This window comes from Nannospalax galili, unplaced genomic scaffold (assembly GCF_000622305.1).
Source record: "Nannospalax galili isolate Female #2095 unplaced genomic scaffold, S.galili_v1.0 scaffold548, whole genome shotgun sequence".
Classification (NCBI taxonomy): Eukaryota; Metazoa; Chordata; class Mammalia; order Rodentia; family Spalacidae; genus Nannospalax; species Nannospalax galili.
In genome coordinates this window covers 386,155-403,157 of record NW_008358999.1, presented here as the reverse complement: position 1 = coordinate 403,157, position 17,003 = coordinate 386,155, and the positions used below count along the sequence as shown (strand labels likewise).

The window sequence follows — 17,003 nt, the reverse complement described above, 5'->3', positions numbered from 1 at the left end:
ATAAAGAAAATAAATATTAACCTTACTCAAACTAAATCTTACTAAGCCTTTTGGGCCAGCATGGCACAGGCAGTACAAGTACCTGTCATTCAAGTTTGATAACTTGAGTTTCATCCCAGGAACCCACTGTGGTACCAACTCCCAAAAGTTGTCCCCTAACCTCCACATGCTCTCTCTCTCCCTCACACACACAATAATAATAAATAAAATACAATAAAATTTAATGGCAGTTTCCATGTTTAAAAGTAAATAAATAGGCCTGGCATGGTGGCACAGCCTTTAATCCCAGCACTTGGGAGGCAGAGGCAGGTGGATCTCTGTGAGTTCAAGGCCAGCCTGGTCTACATAGTGAATTCCAGGACAGCTGGGACTACAAGGGAGACCCTGTCTCAAAAAGACCAAAAAAAAAAAGTAAATAAATAAAACTAAGACTTGATCCTCAGATGTGGTAGTCCCGAATTCAACCCCATACTTGGGGAGCTAGGAGTTCAAGGCCAGTGTGGGTTACATAGTAAATTCCAGGCCAGCCTTGCCTATAGTGACACCCTGTCTCAAAAAAGCTATACACAGGCATAGTGGCTCAAATCTGTAATCTCAGCACATGAAAGGCTGACAGAGGAAGATCAGGAGTTAACCTCTGCTACATAGGAAAATGGAGACCACTCTAAGTCACATGAGACTGTGACTCAATTAAAAAAAAAAGAAAAAAAAAAACCAAAACCCCCCAAAACTAAAAGAAACAACAAAAAAAACCAAAACAGAAAAAACAAACATATTTCATGTTGGGCACCTCACAACCCAGCTGGAACGCCAGTCCCAGGGGATCCAATGCTCTCCTTTGGTCTACGTGGCTATTTGCACACATCTGACAGACACATACACACAGACACACAATTTTCAAGTTCTACCTCCTAAAAGGGCCTACAGACAGTGACAATTCTATAGTAGTGTGGATCCCAGCACTCAGAGCTTGGTAGTTGTTTCATTTTGGGTTTCAGGGTTTTTTTGTTTTTTTGGGGTTTTGAGATAAGGTCTCCCTGTAACCCCATCTGGCCTAGAACTTGCTATGCAGACCAAGCTAACCTCAATCTCAGAGACTGGCCTGCCTCTGTCTCCCGCATGCTGGAATTCTGATTACTAGGGTTAAAGGCAGGTGCCACCATACCCACCCCCCATTTTGTTAGGGTTTTGTTTGTTTTTTGAAGTAGGATCTTATGTAGCCCAAGCTGGACTCAACTTGCTATATATTCAAGGATGACCTTGAACTCCTAATCCTCTGCCTTTGAAGTGACACTACATCTTTTTTTTGTTTTGTTTTCCCAGATCTTGGTTTCTGGTTTCTAATGGCTTTCCCTATAAAAAGACACCAAGTTTTCTTAGAAAAATGACTGACTTCAAGGACAGAGTGAGTATAAGGTAAACCTAGCATAGCCTGTTTTGACAAAATACAAGAGAAGCCATCAGGGCAACATGCCTGTAATCTCAGTACTCAGGAGGAGCAGAAATTAAGGCTAGCCACAAAAGCATAGAGACTGTTTCAAGCAAAAACAAAAACAAAAACCAGATGATAAGAAGAGAGATCTGTTGGTAGGGGACATCAGAGGGAGGGAAGAGCTGGGAGTGGATATGATCCAGATACATTGTATACATGTATGAACTTGTCAAAGAATAAATAAAAAATATTCTTTTTTTTTTTTTAAATATTCTATCCACCATTTTTATTTTATGTGTATGAGTGTATTGCCTCCATGCAAGTAAGTACACCCGTGTAGTGCAATGTGGTGGAGGTCAGAAGAGGGTTTCAGATTCCCCTGGAACTGGAGTTAAGGACGGTTCGTAGCTGCCATGTGGACGCTGGGAATTGAACCCGGGTCCTCTGCAAGAGGAGTCAGCACTCCCAACCGCTGAACCATCAAAAGCTCTCTTCTGAGTTCCGTGGCATTGTATAACACAGTGCACTCACATACATGCAGGTAATACCTCATACACATAAAATTTTAAAAAAACATAGCTGGGCGTGGTGGCACATGCCTTTAATCCCAGCGCTCAGGGAGGCAGAGGCAGGCGGATCTCCTGAGTTCAAGGCCAGCCTGGTCTACATAGTGAGTTCCAGAACAGCTGGGGCTACAGGGAGACCCTGTCTCAAAAAGACCAAAAATAATAATAATAGTAAAATATTTTTTAAAAATTTTTATAGGCCAGGCATGGTGGCGCACACCTGTAGTCCCAGCACTTGGGAGGCAGAGGCTGGTGGATCTCTGTGAGTTCAAGACCAGCCTGGTCTACACAGTGAGTTCCAGGACAGCTGGGGTTACAGGCGTGCGCCACTATGCCCGGCAAAAAAAAATTTTTTATAATGAGGAGTAAAGAACGAACATCCTGCCCAGGCAATAATAAAGGAATGCAAATTTGGAAGAGCGTGTCAACACTAGTGAATTTTCTGAAATCAAATTATACAGAATACTAACTAGTCTAAAGAATTTTAGCAGCTGGGGCTGAAGAGCTGACTCAGCAGTTAAGAACACTGGTTGTTCTTACAGAAGACCTGGGTTCAAATCCCAGCACCCACATGGCAGCTAACAACTGTCCATAACTCCAGTTCCAAGGGATCCGACAGACTCTTCTGTCCTCTGTGGGCATTGCACGACATGGATGCACTTACCTACATGCAGGCAATACACGCATACACATAAAATAAAAATAATAAAATATTTTTTATAAAAAGAATATTAGCAGCTAATACTAAAACTAAACTTGTTTGCCTTTATAGAAATCAACTGAACTACCTCACATCTATATACTACTAGATATGAAAATAAGTTCCTGCTAGGGGCTGGGGTGTAGCTTAATGGCAGAGTAAGGCTGCGACCAGAGCATGTAGAAGACCCTGGGTTCAAGTGGGAAGAAGAAAGGAAGGGAAGTAAGGGGGACAGGTAACAACTCAGAGCAGTAAAATGCTTCCAATGACTACTGCGTTACCTAATCCCTATACTTTTCAGATTTACATACACATAAAATCACACAAGCATCTCTCCCATCTCAAAGTATAAGATACTTTCACCTTTTGAAGTAAAACACAGAACACTGGAAAATAAAATTAAAACTTTTACAAATTCAAAATAATATGAGAACAACCAGAATTCACAGGAAATTTTCTAATACATGCCTAAGTATAGAAATGCAAAGCTAAAGGAGTGCCAGTAAGTTATCATTTTCTAAGACTTTTAGAATAATGTCACAGGAACAATTTCAGAAATAAAATATATCATGTGCTCCACTCTAGGTAATGTTAAAATGACACATATATAGGTCAGAGCTGTCTACAGACAATAAACTGTCACAACACAGAATAATGAGCTGGGGATGCAGCTCAACTGGCAGAATGTTTACCCAGCTTGCACAAAGCCCTGGGTTCCATCCCCAGCACCAAATAAACCAAGCCCGGTAGTGCAGACTGTAATCCTACTGCTAGGGAGGTGGAGGCAGGAGGGTCAGAAGTTCAAGGTCATCCTCTGCTACATAGTGAGTTCATGGCCACCCTCAGATATATAACTTTGTCTCAAAAAAAAAAAAAAAAAAATCACCTAGGCATGGTGATGGTGGTACAGGCCTTTAATCCCAGCACCTGAAAGGCAGAGGCAGGCATTCCTCTGTGAGATCAAGGCCAGCCTTGTCTACTTAGCAAATTCTAGGCCAGCTGGGGCTATAGGGACCTTGTCTCAAGGAAAAAAAAAAACTTATTTTCAGCTAAGATGTAGCTGGTACCTGTTCAGATAATACAGTACTACATGAAAAATTCTACTCAACCAAATATTCATGATTTTTTTTGCAATATAGGCAACAATATGTTAAATTAATTATAAATACAGATAGTACTAAAGTACGTTTATATTGGGACGCAGAAATTCAACAGAGATGCTAAGCAACTTCAATCTACATAAATAGATTCTATAAAACAGTTTAATGTAATTCTGGCTTAAGCTGTCAATTTTACCAAAAATTAAAAAGTAAGGAAATTCTCATTTTATTTAGTTTTAGGACAAAAGGAACAATACTAGTAGCCATCTTCAGTCACATTCCGAGAGGAGGGCTAAACATTACCTAAATAGTATCAAAGTGAAAATACACAGTGCTGAGTCGGAGGCAGGAAGATGGCAAGCTCCAGGTTAGCCTGGGCTCCATGGACCCTGTATCCAAAAGTAAACCAGGGCTGGTAATATACCTCAGTGGCAGAGCACTTGCCTAGCATTTGCAATCCCCCAGCACTGCCAAAAACAACAACAAAATCCACAGCAGCAGCCAGTCATGGGGGTGCACAGGTCAAGTGGATCTTGGTGAACTGAGGCCAGCCTGGTCTACACAGCAAATTCCAGGCCAATCAGGGTTATATCCATAGTAAGACCCTGTCATTAAGGGGGAGTTTGCAAAACAAAATAAAAAAGCATCACTCCAAAGTTGTCATCACTTAGCAATCTGAGAAACTTTAATTGCAGCTCCAAGTTGTTTGTTACCTGTCCCTATGACTCACGAAGAAAAGCCCTCCCAAGACTGCTAGATTTCTGACAATGTAGAGACCACAACTGGGGCACACTGTATGGGAACTGTCATGACACTGAATGAATAAAAGCTGGAAAGAACTCAGAACAGAACTGTTAAGATGTTTTCATAAGCCAGGGGTGGTGGTGCAAACCTGGAATTTCAGCGCTCAGGAAGGTGAGGCTGGAGAATGGCAGGCTACACAGTGAGACAATAAATCAATCACAGAATGACAAGAAACGTTGAAGAAAGTACTCTCAGATCTGAGAAACTTTCCCTGATGCCCCTAGTTGGATTTAGTGTACTTATTGTAGTATAATACAGAAAGCACAGTGGTTTTTTTTGTCTAGCTTTCTGACCAGGCTCTAAGCAACTTCAGATAAAAAGCTGCCCTATCTTAGAATCATCAGGACTTCCTTCCCTCAATGCCCAGCACACAGAGAGCCCTTCAACAGATGCTTGTCAAAAAGAAACAATCATTATTTTCCTTTAAAATGTTTTTAAATATATTTTTATTTTATGTGTATGAGTGCTTTACCTACATATATGTTAAGTGCACCACAAGCGTGCAATGTCTGTGGAGGCCAGTTCCCCTTGAAACTGGAGTTATAGTTGTTAGCTGCCACGTGGGTGCTGGGAACCAAATCTGGGTCCTCTGCATAAGAAGCCAGTGCTCTTAAAAGCTGAGCATCTCTCCAGCCTCTTATATTTCCTTTTTGTTTCATTAACTAATTTTTGAGACGGGGTCTCACAGTGTACCCTTGGCTAGCCTAGAACTTGCTATGCAGAGCAGGCTGGCTTAGAACTCAGAGATTAACCAACCCCTGCCCCCTTCTGCCTCTTGAGTGCTGGGATTCAAGGTTGTACCACCGACACACTCCCAGGTACTTTACACTCTTTAAACACATTCACAAACATGACGGCTTTTTATCCACAAACTGATCTTATGAAATGGGAATACCATTATTGAATCAAACAGCTTTGTGTTTCAAAGAGTTGTTAATTCACTAACTAAAACACTCTGAAAACACAAAGATAATCATCAGGTATTTTTCATCTTTAAAATACTTCTCTGGAGACCAATATGCTCATAGGTCAATTTTGCTAACCTTCCACTGCCTGCTCTTTACAATAGGTAGCGGTAATGCTGCTGATTCTTCCTGAAGGGCTTAAACTACACCAAACGATATTCAATACAGCCCGTCTAGAAATGTTTTTTTTTTTTTTTTTTGGTCTTTTTAAGACAGGGTCTCCCTGTAGCCCCAGCTGGCCTGGAAATCACTATGTAGCACAGGCTGGCCTCAAACTAAAAGAGATCCACCTGCCTCTGCCTCCCTAGTGCTGGGATTAAAGGTGTGTGCCACCACGCCCAGCAGAAATGGACTTTAAGAAGCACTGGACACTGTTTTTCCATGTCTTTTCCTTTTTGTGCCTGAGAGGGGGTCAGGAATAAAAGCCGAAATGCTGAACAATAAATGATGTCATAAAGTTGCATCAACACCTGATGATGATTTAGCACAATGTAACATATGATGCCAAGGAAGCAAGTCAAACCAACCGATGTTTCAGTCCACTGATTTCAGGAGCTTTATTAGCAAATTACTATGCAGAACGGCTCTCCTATTTCCTACTCTCGGTTCAAGTTTACATTTTTTAGCAAAGACACTAAGAAAGTCTAATGTCTACAGAAGACACTAAGAAAAGGAAAAAAATGGTCAAAGAACTACCTAATATTAAACCAAGTAGCTTTCAATTTAACTTAATAGTTGTCACTAAAAGCTTTTTGAAGAGCGTAACACATTCATGGCTCAATGTGGACTGAATGATATATTAAATTGGGTTTATCTAAAGCAAACAGGATATAAACTGATAACATGCGATAGAAAAGCCACTTAACTAGGCACATGAATAAGCTCAAAGTCAGGAAGGTGACACAGACCATCACGGCTGAGTGTAAGAGCTACAGACAGAATTCTAAGTGACGGTATTCCTTCTGCAGTTTCCCTGGTCCCTTTAAATCCATGATGTCATCATTCTGAAGCAGAGCAAAACCCAATTTGTTACAAAAGATATTTGGTTGTGTTCAAGCAAAAGCAATCCCCGAATGACTCCCCACAGCACAATTCCAACAGAAGCCATCCTTCCCCAAGGAAAAGACCGTAATGCATTAAACCATCTTCTCTACCCACAAGAAACTAAACTCAAGTCTCCCAATTATTAGCATCTGAACAAAAAAAAAACTTGTTCAAAAAAAAAAAAATCAATGACAGAACACTTCAATGTTGCTGCCCGTAAGTGAAAACGGGTAAGGTGTCTAGCTCTGCATCTAGAGCCATCGGAATACCACCATAGAGAAGTCCAAACACTCTAACCATTAAGAAATGAAGCTTTTATTTTCCTAATAAAAATCGGGAGATCCAACAGACAAAGCAATCGGTTATTCGGAAGCTGAACTAAAATCCAGAGGTTTCAATCATGAAGTCACTCCACACTGAAGTTACTCTACTGCGACTATCAAGATCTCACCCAATTGTGTTTTTCTTCATTCCCAAATTCGTTCCCACCTTCTCAGCACACACAATTTTCAGCAGGGAGAGCCTTCATCACAACGTGGACTGCTGCTGTCTCCAGCCGGGAGATCCGCAGTTCCCACTTCTAAGCAAGCACTCGGAAAGCTAGGGGTCAGGAAGCGCAGCGCATGGCTTCCGTTTTCTCAGCCAAATCCCCAAATCATCTCTTTGCAGCTGCACCTTCCGAGCCCCTCGCTGCAGCCCACCGACCCCCATTTCCGAGGGGCAGCAGTCTCCGACTCTTCTCGCACGGAGTTAAGGGTTCAGGGGGCGGGGTGAGACTCGAGGACACCCTTAAAGCCACGGTGGCCGCGGCCACACATCCATCCTCTGCAGCCCGGGGTGAAGGAAGGAGAACCTCCCTGCTGGGGACCAGGGACAGGTGGTTCCCACCCATCCCGCGCCTGGCTGCCAGGGGCTCCGCTCCCCGACTCCCCCAAGGGAACCAAGGACAACGATAGCAAGACCCTCCCCAGACCCGCCAGGACCGCAGGCCTCGGGGCCCGCGCGGGGCTCCCCGGGACGTAAAGCGCAGGAGGCGTCGGTCCCGGCCGCGGCCCCCGGGCGCCCAGAGGCCTCACCTGGCCCAGCCCGCTCCACGCTCTCGGCTTCGTTTCTCCGACGACCGCAGTGAGGGAGTCAGAGACAGGGCCAGAGCAGGGCCGCTCTGCCTCAGGCCGGCGCTGGCGGTACTCGGGGAATCCTCACAGCTGGCAGGACCCCGGGCAGCCCAGAGCCGCCATCTTCCTTCACTCAAACACCGCCGCTGCCGCCGGCGCGGCTACCCGGACCCGGAGCAGACAGCGCGGATTGCGCATGCGCCGGGGAAAGCGCAGAGGACGCGCGCGCACTCACGTCAGAGCCGAGGGTCTGCGCGCCGCGGCCGCTGGGCGGCGCCATATTGAAAAGAGCCGAAGGGAGCCGAGTTTCTCGTTCATCCAGGAGCATTCCTGCACTATGTGGGCAACTAGGGCTCTTTTCCTGATGGGTGCAGACTAAAATGGATTTAGCCCGGAGATTAAGTCGTTTGTACTCCTTCCCCCCAGGACCCTTAGCACAGGATGAAAGTGCCCTTGGCTATCGCCAGGGGAGGGAATCTCACTGCTTGGGTGGACAGCAAAGTGAATTGTAAATAGCACCGTTTTTTGTTCTTTTTTTTTGAGACAGGGTTTCACTACATAGCACGGGCTGCCCTAAAACTAACTTTCTATGTAGACCAGGCTGGCTTCGAACTCACAGAGATTCCTCCTGCCTCTACCTTCTGAGTGCTAGGGTTCACGGCATGTACTTGGTACTTTTTTTTTTTTTTGGTCTTTTTGAGACAGGGTCTCCCTGTAGCCCCAGCTGTCCTGGAACTCACTATGTAGACCAGACTGGCCTTGAACTCACAGAGATCCGCCTGCCTCTGCCTCCCGAGTGCTGGGATTAAAGGCGTGCACTACCACGCCGGGCCATGGTAGCTTCTAAAATGAGGAAATCTGGGGTACAAAAGCCACCCGTGGGGGCTGGAGAGATGGCTCAGTGGTAAAGGGCACTGGCTACTTTTGTAGAAGACCCTGGTTCAAATCCCAGCACTGGAGCTGGGCGTGTTGGCCCACGCTTTTAGTCCCAGCACTTGGGAGGCAAAGGCAGGAGGATCTCTGTGACTTCAAGGCCAGCCTGGTCTACATAGTGAATCCAGGCCAGCTGTGAGTACAGAGCGGGCCTGTCTCAAAAAGACCAAAAAAAAATCAAATCCCAGGACCCACGAGGCAGCTAACAACAGTCTGTAACTCCAATTCCAGAGGATCCTAAGCCCTCTTCTGTCCTCCACCGGCATGCAGGACACAGGTGCACTTACATGAAGGCAATACACTCATTTAAAAAAAATGTTTAAAAAAAGAAAGCTGTGTGTAGGCGAGACCTTCAAGAATTCATCCCTACAGGTGTAGTTTAAGGAAATGCCAGTGACAGTGCTCAAGGGCTTCACCCCCTTGTGCACTGGAGCAACTTGAGATTCCAAACAAATTGTCAGGGGATAAAGTAGACTTCCTGGGCTAACTTGGGACATAGAACTGGGTCAGAAGCCAAGTTCCACAAGGCTTGGTGGTGCTCCTTTAGTTCCAACCATGCAGGAGACAGGGACAAGGATTACTCAAACGCTTGAGTTGAAAACTAGTTCATGTCTTTAATCTCAGCACTCAGGAGGCAGAGGCATTTTGAGGCCAGCCTAGTCAGCATAATGAGGGGTAGTCTCAAAAAAAAGAAAGAAAAAAAAAAGAGAAGGGGGTGGAGAGATGGCTCAGTGGTTAAGAACACTGTTCTTGCAGAAGACCTGGGTTTGAATACCAGCACCCACATGGCAGATAACAACTATCTGTAACTCCAGTTCCAGGGGATCCGACAGCCTCTCTGTCCTTGGAGGGCATTGCACAACACAGGTGCACGTACATACATGCAGGCAATACATGCATACACATAAAAATAAAAAAAAATTTGAAATAAATTTAAAAAAGGAAAATGCAGCCAGGTGTGGTGGTGCACCCCTTTAATTCCAGCACTTGGGAGGCAGGGGCAGGTGGATCTCTGAGTTCAAGGCCAGCCTGGTCTACATAGTGAGTTCCAAGCCAGCTGGGGTCACATAGTGAGACCCTATCTCAATTTTTTTTTTTAAAAAAAAAAGGGAAAAACGCCAACAAGAATCAAACACATTAATTAGCTAGACAGCTGCTCCTGCATGGAATCTCAGGCTAAGCAGAATGGACAGAAGTTGAGGATAACCAGGGCTGGAAAGTAAAGCTGTGTCTCAAAACAACCTCTGCTTGGAGAATATGGTAACACACCCTCTTCTGACCTCTGTGGGCACTGCATGACACAGGTACACTTAAACATATGTAGGCAATACACTCATACACATAAAAATAATAAAATTTAAATATATAAAATAGTTTTAAAAGGGGGACAAAAATGAAAGGCAGAAATTTAAACCTCTAAGATGGCTCAAGGGGTAAGGGCACTTACCACCAAACCTGATTACCTGACTTTGATCAACAGGATACTGTGGAGGGAGAGAACTCCTGCAGATTATCCTCTGACCTCTACACAACAGCATGGCACACACACATACACAGACAAATGCACATACACACTAAAATAAATCTAATTTCAAAAAATGTTTTAAAACCCCAAGCCTAGGGGCTGGAGAGATGGCTCAGCAGTTAAAAGCACTAGCTGCTCTTGCAGAGGACCCAGGTTCACCAAAGCATGACTTTTTTTTCTATTTGTTTACTTGGAGGGGGTTGATAGAATGCTGTAACCCAGGGTAGCCTACAACTCACTATGTAGCCTAAGCTGGCTTTGAACTTGCAAATGATCCTCCTGCCTCCCAAGTGCTAGGATTACAGGCATGAACCAGTATGCCTGGCCCTGACGTGTGTGTGTGTGTGTGTGTGTGTGTGTGTGTGTGTGTGTGTGCATTGATTTACATGGGAGAGATTGTACACACTAAGGCCGACGGCATGTGTGTGGAGGTTAAAGGACAACCTTCAGGAGCTGACTCTCTCCTTCTACCATGTGGATTGTCCAGGAAATCAAACCCAGGTCATCAGGTTTGGCAGCAAGTGCTTTTACCTGATAAACATCCCACCAGCCTGTGACATAAAACTAATAAGGTCCTTGACCAACAAAAGTTGCTTGCAAGAAAGATAGGCAATAAATAAGTATATGTGAATATAAATAAGTATATTTTAATATAAACTGTGATAAGCAAATAAAAGTTATTAAAGCAAATTCTTTAATTCTAATCACAGTTCATGTTTGCTGATACTTTAAAAAAAATTTGGGGGGGATGGAGAGATAGGTCAGTGGTTAAGAGCATTGACTGCTCTTGCAGAGGACCCAGGGTCAATTCCTAGCACTTACATGGTAGCTACGAACCATCCTTAACTCCAGTTCCAGGGGAATCCGAAGCCCTCTTCTGACCTCCATGGCATTGCATGACACGGATGCATGCACTCACATACATGCAGGCAATACACTTATAAACATAAAATAAAAATAATAAATAAAATTTTTTTTTTTGAGACAGAGTCTCCCTGTAGCCCCAGCTGACCTGGAACTCACTAAATAGACCAGGCTGGCCTTGAACTCATAGCAATCCACCTGCCTCTGCCTCCCAAGTGCTGGGACTAAAGGTGTGTGCCACCACACCCAGCCTAAATAAAATATTTTTTGTTTTTTGATTTTTTTTGTCTTTTTGAGACAGGGTCTCCTTGTAGCCTCAGCCGTCTTGGAACTCACTATGTAAACCAGGCTGGCCTTGAACGCACAAAGATCCGCCTGCCTCTGCCTCCCAAGTGCTGGGATTAAAGGCATGCGCCACCATGCCCAGCCTAAATAAAATTTTCTTTTTTTAATTTTTGGTCTTTTTGAGACAGGGTCTCCCTGTAGCCCCAGCTAGCCTGGAACTCACCATGTAGACCAGGCTGGCCCCTAACTCACAAAGATCTGCCTGCCTCTGCCTCTCTAGTGCTGGGATTAAAGGTATGCATCACCACACCCGGCACTTTTTTACAAATTTCATATGTGTTTGTATGTGCATGCATGCTTATAAGGTCAGAGGACAACCTCGAGGGTCCATCCTTAGGCTTTCCTTACTGTTCACTGTTGTGTTCGCTGACCCATGAGCTTCCATGGATTCTTCTGTCTCGGCCTCCCATCTCACTGTACCTGCATTACAATTACAGACACACATGCTACCATGCCAAGCTTTCCATAGGTTCTGGGGATTCACACTCAGGCCCTGGTGCTTGCAGTGCAAGCACCTTACCTACAGAGCCATGTCCCCACCTACTCATACTCTAATTAGGTGTCAAATACTGCTAAGTAGGTGCCATTATTATGCTCATTGTACAGATGGGGAAACTGGGGCTTCTAGAGATTAAGTAGCTGACCCATGACCACAGGCAGGTGGTCTGGTCACTTCAAGGCCTATGCTCTGAAATCTAAGGAGTTCTTTGACAAACAGGAGGATAAGCCCAGTTATATAAGGCCTGCACCATCTGGAGGAAGATTGGCTATTACCTCTAAGGTTATGGGGACTGAGGGACAGAGAGCAAGTACTGTGAAAATGGAGTGTCCGAACAGTCTCTTAGCCATGTGAAGGCTGGGGACAGATGATGGGGACATGACAGAAGACAAGAACTGACGCTAGGAAGGAAGATGTGGCTAGGGCCTTTCAGTAAGTTAAAACACGATGTTTTCCTCAGAGTTCATCCCAATACTCAATTACAGAAGTGAATTTTATGTTTTGGGTTTTTTTTTTTTTTCGACCTTTTAAAGACAGGGTCTCCCTGTAGCCCCAGCTGTCCTGGAACTCACTATGTAGACCAGGCTGGCCTTGAACTCACAGAGATCCGCCTGCCTCTGCCTCCCGAATGCTGGGATTAAAGGCATGCACCACCATGCCCAGCTGCATTTTGTTTTTACTTACTTAGGATGGTTAATATATGCATATGGTGCTATGTCCAAAATTACAAAAGGAAATATAATAAAACTTAAGTTAGAGTTGAGGGCATGGCTCAGTGGTCCCCGAGTGTGCAAAAAAAAAAAAAAAAAAAGGGTTTTAATGAAGGCTAGGGGCTGGAGAGATAGCTCAACAGTTAGGAACACTAGCTGCTCTTGCAGAAGACCTGGATTTGAATCCCAGCACCCACACAGTGGCTAACAATCGTCCATAACTCCAATTCCAGAGGATCTCTGTGGGTATTGCATGACAGAGTGCAATTGCGTACATGCAGGCAATACACTCATACACATAACATAAAAATAAACAGCCGGGCATGGTGGCACACACCTGTAGTCCCAGCACTTGGGAGGCAGAGGCAGGCGGATCTCTGTGAGTTCAAGGCCAGCCTGGTCTACATAGTGAGTTCCACAGCTGGGGCTGCAGGGAGACCCTGTCTCAAAAAGACCAAATAAATTAATTAATTAATTAATTAATTAATTAATAATAAATAAATTGGGCGTAGTGGCACATGCCTTTAATCACACCACTTGGGAGGCAGAGGCAGGTGGATCTCTGTGAGTTTGAGGCCAGCCTGGTCTACATAGTGTGTTCCAGGACAGCTGGGGCTACAGAGAGACCCTGTCTCAAAAAGACAAAAATAAATAAATAAATAGCCAGGCACATGCCTTTAATTTCAGCACTCGGGAGGCAGAGGCAGGCAGATCTCTGTGAGTTCAAGGCCAACCTGGTCTACATAGTTCCAGGACAGCTGGGTCTACCAGGAGACCCTGTCTTAAAAAGACCAAAAAATAAATAAATTAATAAATTAATTAATTAATTTAAAAAATTAAATTAAAATAATGCTGAATGTGGTGGTATACACCTTTGATCCCAGCCCTCTGTAGGCAGGGGCAGATGGATCTCTGTGAGATTGAGGCCAGCCTGGTCTACATAGTGAGTTCCAGGCAGGCTGGGACTAGGGAGACCCTGTCAAAACAAAACAAAACAAAATTAAAAAAAAATAAATAGGGGCTGGAGAGATGGCTCAGCAGTTAAGGACACTGGTTGTTCTTGCAGAAGACCTAGGTTCTAATCCCAGCACCCACATGACAGCTAACAACTGTCCATAACTCCAGTTCCAGGGGATCCAATGGCCTTTTCTGTCCTCCACAGGCATTGCATGACACAGGTACACTCACCTACACTCAGGCAATACAAGCATACACATAAAAATAAGAAATATTTTTAAAAATAAAAATAAACAATAAATAAAATATTAAAAATAAATAAATAAATAAAAATGAAGTCTATCCTACTAGTCCGCCGGCTATCTGGTCAACACCCGCCTCCCACCAAGTCAACTTCTGTTAACATCTCCTTTCATCTTTCCAAAGATTCACAGATACACACTCATACAAAACCTATAAGTAACAGAATATTATACACACTATATAATGCACACTATGTAATATGCATTAAGCACACAATACACAATATGCATTAAAAAAAAAAACATAAAACTGGGGCAGAGCCTGGTGTGGTGGCACATACCTTTAGTCCTAGCACTTGGGAGGCAGAGGTAGGCAGCTCTCTGTGAGTTCAAGGCCGGCCCGGTCTACATAGTGAGTTCCAGGCCAGCTGGGGCTACATGGAGATCCTGTCTCAAAAAAACCAAAATAAAAAAAATTTTTTTTAAATTTAAAGATCAGTCACTATCAGCATAGTTAGTACCCTCAAATTTTATAGACAGGACTATTCATTTATACAAACTTACCATCATTTTTAAAACAAATTCTCTAGCAATGAACATTTCATTTGTTTCTAGTCTCCTGAGATTATAAAGAAAGCAACAGAGTGCTCTTGGAATACATTTTATTTTTATTTTTAATTTTCAAAAATTATTTTTATCATTTTCTATTTCTAGGATTTTTTTTTTTGTGTGTGTGTGTGTATAAGTGTAATGCTGGCATGTTATGTGAGTGTACCCATGTCATGTAATACCTGAGGAGGTCAGAAGAAGGCGCCATGGAACCGGAGTTACAGACAGTTGTTAGCTGCTGGGAATTGAACTTGGGTTTCTGCAAAAGCAGCCAGTGCTCTTAACTGCTGAACCATCTTTCCAGCCCCCAATTTTTATTATTTTTAAAAAGGTTTTTTATTTACTATTTTTATGTATGTGTATATTGCCTGCATGTATGGAAGTGTAAAATGTCATGTAATGCCTGAGGTCAGAAGAGGGCATCAAGATCCCCTGGAACTGGAGTTATGGCTGGTTATTAGTAGCTATGTGGGTCATGAGGGTACTGGGAACCTGGGTACCTGTGTATTCTGCAAGAGCAGCCAGTGCTCTTAGCCACTGAGCCATCTCTCTAGCCCCAGGATACATTTTAGATATTAGTATATTGCCTTTTTTTTTTTTTTTTTGGTCAGTACTGGGGCTGGAACCCAGGGCTTCATGCTTGCTAAGCAAATATTGTTACTGAGGTACATCCCCAACCCATCCCCCACTCCCTTTTCTTTTTGTCTTCCTTCCTTCCTTCCTTCCTTCCTTCCTTCCTTCCTTCCTTCCTTCCTTCCTCCTTCTTTCCTTCTTTTCTTGAGTTGTTTCATTAAGTGGGTCATACTGTAGCAAGCGTTCCCCTTTCTTTTCAGTGTGTGTGTTTTGAGACTGAATCTCATGCAGATTAGGCTGGTCTTGATCTTCCTTCCTCTGCCTCCCAAGTGCTAAGATTACAGGCGTGCACCAATACACTGACTCAGGGTCTCCCCATAACCCCAGGTGACCTGGAACTTGCCATGTAGACCAGGCTCCAGGCTGGCCTCAATCTCACAGAGATGCACCTGCCTCTTCTGGGATTAAAAGTGTGGACCACCACGTCTGGCAAACTCTTCTTAAAGAGAAAAAAGAAAACACTTAAAGCCCAGCACTTAGTTGGTTTTTATTCATGTCTATGGGAATGTAGTAGTATACACATGTGTGTAGGCATGTTCACATCATGCCTGCCACTTATATTTTTGTTTGTTTTGTCTTTTTGAAACAGGGTCTTCCTGAGTCACAGCTGCCACTTATTTCTTAACAATAACATAACTGGCTACATAGCCTCAGCTTGTATCAGGTGGAACTCTCACAACAGGTTTTATACTTGAATTCTCAACATAGCTCAGTTTTGAGAGCAATTTCTTACTATTACTAGCCATGCGTGAACCATGTCTCAGACATGTTTTCACAAGAAACAGAAGCTCAAGGTCTCTGCCAATAACAGTATCTAGCCACTAGCTCAAGTTTTGGGGCTTTCCCCTGGAAACTGAAACTGCCACTGTATTCTCAATTTTAGAGTTTATTGGTCCCATGTCCTCATTTTACAGGGTAGCAAACAGACCAAGAAAGAAAAGGACTTGCCCTGCGTCCCAAGGGGGTCTCTATGATTAATTAGGGCCGGCCTCTTAGTTGCCCATTGAGCAGAACAAAAGCTATTTCCTTTGCTGCATCCTCAAATTATTTCCAAGATTTAGGTCTTTCTGGTTCTCTTGAAAATCATGTTCAAGGCTCCAGTCCTGGGGGAAAACTCAAAGAAACTCTTGCCATCTGCTGGTAACACTGTATAACAAAGCAAAAACCATATATGACTTTTTAGATGGTGTTTGATAGAGAGCAGGGGCTTAAGAGATGGCTCACCAGATAAAGCACTTACTGCACAAATGTGAAGACTGGGGTTCTGATCCCCAGCACCCACCTACATGGCCCATGAGAGTGGCAGCATGCCTGTAATTCTAGAGCAGGCATGAGTCAGTGACAGGGGATTCCCAAGAGCAAGCTGGCTAGCCTGTCTAAATGAGTCAATGAGAGTTCTGGGTTCAAGTGAGAGACCCTGACTCAATTTATAAGGTGGAGAACGATGAAGATGCCAGTGTCAAACTCTGGCTTCCACACACCAGAGCACACACAGTCGAACAAGCATACACACGTGCACACATACCACACACACAAATTTTAAAAATGGGTTCATGGGAGAATGTATCCCAAATAAATATCCCAGAGAATGAGCAACAGCCTTTATTTTTGAAGATGGTGAAAAGTTAAATTCAATGAGTTTCAGAGTTTGAACAGCTTTTGGAATGTCCAGGAGCAACTGATGAGAAGCCTAACTACTGGAACTGGAATCAGATACACCAGCTCAGTTCCCAGCCATAAATCAACCTTGGAAGGCTTCAGCATGGGGGAGGGGTGTGGCTGAGAGCAGGAGCTTCTAGGTAAGAACAGTGGAGTGAGGACAGAAGAGGAGCTTAACAAAATTCCAGAGACAGGAAGTTGTGGAATCAGGGGATTAGTAAGCACATCACTTAGATAAAAAACAGTAACATTTACCTACATGATTACAATCACTAAGAACACAAACTGCAGAATGTCTCAA

The 17,003-nt window shown here is 43.8% G+C and overlaps 1 protein-coding gene across 2 annotated transcripts in view; it reads right to left on the bottom strand.

The window, feature by feature from the left end:
* Nucleotides 1-7,902, bottom strand: part of Fbxo42 (F-box protein 42) — a 92,745-nt gene extending 84,843 nt beyond the window's left edge. For both annotated transcript variants that reach the window (XM_008822646.3, XM_029558401.1), the window contains exon 1: nt 7,688-7,902. The gene's annotated coding sequence lies outside the window, so the exon portion shown is untranslated. The remainder of the gene's footprint in view (nt 1-7,687) is intronic.
* Nucleotides 7,903-17,003: the final 9,101 nt, after the last annotated feature.